The sequence below is a fragment of the Galendromus occidentalis genome, unplaced genomic scaffold, assembly GCF_000255335.2.
Source record: "Galendromus occidentalis unplaced genomic scaffold, Mocc_1.1 scf7180000077474, whole genome shotgun sequence".
Taxonomy (NCBI): domain Eukaryota; kingdom Metazoa; phylum Arthropoda; class Arachnida; order Mesostigmata; family Phytoseiidae; genus Galendromus; species Galendromus occidentalis.
In genome coordinates this window covers 237,388-241,810 of record NW_003805462.1, presented here as the reverse complement: position 1 = coordinate 241,810, position 4,423 = coordinate 237,388, and the positions used below count along the sequence as shown (strand labels likewise).

The following is a 4,423-nucleotide window of genomic DNA, read 5'->3' as shown; positions in this document are numbered from 1 at the left end:
GCCGACGTAGCGCCATGCTCCCGGAGCTTATTTTAAGTTCTCCATACGTTCCTTAGGATCGACCAGCAGTCGATAGCATCTGCCACCGGGGCGAGCTCCTTCAGCTTCCTAGGAGGCGTCTCAAAACATGGAATTCAAGAGCTCTTCGGGGACTTGGGGAATTGACAAAAATGACCGTCTGATAAAACAGCCGCCGGGCTGTCCGGCGGGAGATTCGCGCTTTTTCCCTGCAAGCCACCCGAGTCGCCCCTCAAGGTGCCGGGACGTCCCCGGCAGATTCCGAGGGAACTCTTGACTCGCCTGCCTTTCTTCAAGAATGGCAAGAAAAACGCTGCGACCAGTTGGACCTTCGTAGACCGGGGGGTGTCTCCGCTGAAATTTCGCCTAATAGCGGAGCTCAAAAAAAGACCAGCGGTCCCTTCCCTGTCGGATATCTTTCGCGCCCTCGGGAATGCTAGAGGTCGTTTTGTGCCCGGTTATTCATGCTAGCTCCCGACGGGAATAGAAATTCCCTCGCGCTCATATTCAAATGGGTCAGGAGGGAGCGCTTGACGGAATTCCGGGCTTCAGACCCTGTCGTGGATCCTGAGAGAGGCTCGGTTTCAGGACGGTCACCTGTGTGAAGTTTCCATCTCCGTGGTGGACCTCGACAGCTTTGAGAGGGGGAAGAAGTACCGCGAACGAGCCGTTCTCCTTCCGTTCTACGGGCCGTTTGCAGATGCTTCATCGCTGGTGAATAATTGCCCTTTTCCAGATATGTTTCCCCTCTCCGGAGAATCCCCTTCCGGAGTGTATATCCTTAGTTCATCCAAGAAGCCGGGAGGCGCTGTCACTCATCCAAAGTTGACTCTTCCGCCATATCGTCGACCCTCTGATCAGCTTCCAATGCACCTCCTGACGAAGTATTCACAGGTACGACCTTTTGGCTTATCTAATCGGAAAATACCTCGGCTCTCGGAGGGAGGAGAATCCTTCGTTCACGATTCCACGGAAACGTCTCATGCGGTTGTGAGAACGTCACAACGGGTCGAGCGCAGATTCGCAGCAGCGATTAATTTCCGGTGGACTGGGGCTCAGCATTCAGCATAGTTTTCAGTGCATCTTGTTCATATAGGGAAGCCCGGCGAACGAGGAAGGCCTTGGAGCGGGAATCCCCGTTGCTTTGCATGAAAACTTCACTCACGGTCTCTGAGTGGAGTGGCTCAGGCCGAGCTTTCGGGTAAAGCCGCTCGAGAAGAGTGAGGTGCGGCGTAGAAACGAGGCGTCATGAATCATTCCGACCCACGGAAACCTGCGTCTGGAATCTCCGTCCAGCATCGGTGCTCCCTCTCGCCTGCCCTGCTCTCGACTGCCCATGACAGCATGTCAAAACCTTCTCTCGCGGTATCCTGTGCCCTCAGTTGTGAGGCATCATCAACCTCGTGTCTGTCGGTGGATTCCCATCGAGAGACTCACATAGCGACATCGTGACCTTCTCACTGGATATGCGCTGACTTTATGCATCGCAGTTCCTCGATATTCATCCCGAGTACCGAAGAGTCCGCAGAAGCGATTCTCCCGCACGTGGAGCTAGATCCTGCGGAGGTAACTTCGAACTCAGTGAAAGCTCCGGCGTAAGTCGGATCCAGAGAAAAACATATCGGAGCTTCTGATTCTGGGGACTCTCTTCCCACAAGCTGAATCTCGTGAGATAAGAGATGATCGTCTGTGCATCAGCAAACCGCGCAGCGGAGCAGATAGAGGAATTCGGGCGGAAGGTCCCCGTAAGTGAATCCAGCAGTGTTCCCCCGAAAGCCCTATTTCAGCGCCGAGGACCTCATCGACTCGCGTTGCAATCTGAATTACTAGAGAAGATGTCTTAAAGGGAGTTTCTCGGAGGAAAGGAATGTGGGAGAGGAAGGTCGAGCCTAGGAGTTCGGATGAGAAAGCCGTCCACGGCGCTGGGACCCAGGAATATCCGGATGGGAGGCCATTGTCGATACACGACCAAGTGAACTTTGTTGACGCCGGATGATGACGATGATGATGCAGTTCGAACGAGATTGATTCCTCCGACGGGTGGGGTCTCAGGGATGAGGTCAGATCTCCCCACCGTCCGAATGCGTCCAACCCGTCGACGACCATGGGTCGACCAAGAAAGCATCGACTGATGATGGGAGGAACTTCATGTTTCCAATTCTTTTGTTTGTCATCCTGATGCGGATTCGGAGCTAGAAGACTGAGTTCTGATGAATCGACCCGCTGTTCATCTCGACCGAACTCCATACGTGCGTCCTCAATTGGAGGCAACTGAACGGGAGGTATACCAGAGGAGCGGTGAGGCTCTCCGTTCAGAGCGCTTAACTCAATTCGTCGCATCATCGAATCCAGGCTCAGTCAGCCCAAGTGACAAGCCCGAAAATGAGGGAGGATTCATAACCTTGATAACAATCCTAGGCGTCGAGGAAGCGATGCAAAAGACGAAAACCATGGAGAGATATCTCTTGAATCGCTGAAAGTCAATCAGGGCGAGGGGTGTGGGGCGGTCGGATCGCATCAAGGGAGCGCTTCCCACGCAAATTCTTTTGAGCTGTAGTCATCGTAAACTTAGGACGAATCGGATATGGTGCCGCAAGCATTCATACACCAAGGGCGAACCAGACGGTTCGGAACTTCTGAAGGGACATTGTTCCTCTCATGACACTAAACAAGTGAAGCTTGTGATTGGTCGGGGGGGGGGGGGGCGGTCCAATGCTTTCGTGGGGTCCCGGCGAGCGCGAGCAGACTATTTTCCGAATGGTGCTCCCTGGATGAGTTTTGCGGGTAGCAATCGGATCTCGGAACCGTCCTCGCCGGGACCGACTCCGAGTCTCAATCAAGAACCATCATTATCCTATAGAGAGCGACACCATGCTCACTTACAGCGGGAAGTCATTCAGTGCTGGAGATTCCTCTTCAGACTAAAGTCCAAGTTCAGTGAAATGGAATCTTAATCATCAGGCTCTGAATGCATCGATGGTATGTGAGTCACGGAAAATAATATGGGAGGAGTCCTCGGCCACTCGGATCGACTAATATGATTATTTGTTCGTCTTGGCGAAGCTCATGGAGAACGCCGGAGATGGCTTGCGAAATTTATTCAATCGAGCAGAACAATCTTCGTGATGCTGTATGTCATCGATAAGTTCTGGAGTCGGAATTGAGTCGTGTGATGAGGTTATCCCTTAGTTTCCTCGCTGCTGTGTGAAGCCGGGTTAGAGTATTCTCTGCTGTATCTTCGGGCGCTTCTTGCGAGCGTCCATGGTCTCGGTGATTCTAGAACTACGCAGGACCTTCTACTTCCTCCGGCCGAATCGCATGTGACCGTAGTCGTCACCTAGACCAGCCCGACCGAATCTGCGGGGAACAGGTGGGAAAATCATGAGAAATCAATGCGAGCCCCCATTCCCAAGAATCCATTGATCGTGTGGCTAGCTGGCGCATGATGAGCCGACCGGCTCCTCAAAATATAGGAGCACCTACCTGAGATGACCATAATCTTCATCTCGATTGCGTTTCTCTTGACCGTTCTGCTCGGCTTCCTCCATCTCGGCTACCGCCGGATATATCTGTTTCCACCAAGTTTTGAAGTCGAGTCGCGGCCTTTTCACGAGATTCGCACTTTCCGAAGGCGAAGCTGCAAAGGCGAGGAGGACTACGATTGCCAACAACACCAGGGACGACAGGTTCAAATTCATTCTAAGGCTGGAAAACCATCACAATTAGCAAAATATCCGAATCCGCCACCTGAGTTCGAAAGAATGAGACTAGGCGCCGGACAAGCGTCGAGGAAGCATAAATCGAATGCTCATCTACCGCGACTCACCTTGCTGTGTGTCGTCCTGGATGGAGTGAACGGAACCGTGGGGCCGACCAGCTCTTATATACCCCTCACTCAAACGACGAGGTGGTCTTGTCGACCGTCGCGGTGTGTTTACAGGACTGAGATGATGTCGGAGTTTTAATCTTGTTGGACCCCTTTGAAGGCTCATACTTTTGAATCGGGGCACGTAGATTGGAATACGCCGAAAGCAGCCTCGCTTCTTCGCGCACGCTCCTCAAAGGGAAATGTATCAGGCCTCATGTCGCCGAGCCGGCCTACCGGATTCAATTCATGATAACCCTATCAGGAATGGTCGTCACGCATCAGGACCACGCATGCGATGCCTCGGAGGTATCGTGACGTAAGCACCTACAGTGAACTTCAACTTCGGCAGCATCGGAAAATACCGGGGACAAGTTTCTGAGACACCGGCGAAAAGAAATGACGTGGGGCCGGGGCAACGAGCCTATTGTTCCTATTCGCTTATCGCACCCCTTAGGATAGAGTCATGACCACGCTGAAAGTTCCCTTAGAGGAAACAACATTCGACATAGAGGACAGACACTGTGTCGTGCTTCCAAG

At 52.8% G+C, this 4,423-nt stretch overlaps 1 long non-coding RNA gene across 1 annotated transcript; it reads right to left on the bottom strand.

The window, feature by feature from the left end:
* Nucleotides 1-3,108: 3,108 nt before the first annotated feature.
* LOC100901552 (uncharacterized) lies at nt 3,109-3,879 on the bottom strand. The gene is made up of 3 exons (XR_001951198.1): nt 3,845-3,879; nt 3,502-3,723; nt 3,109-3,375 (listed from the first exon to the last, which is right to left on the bottom strand). It is a non-coding gene; the product is annotated as an uncharacterized LOC100901552 (long non-coding RNA).
* Between the last annotated feature and the right edge of the window lie 544 nt (nt 3,880-4,423).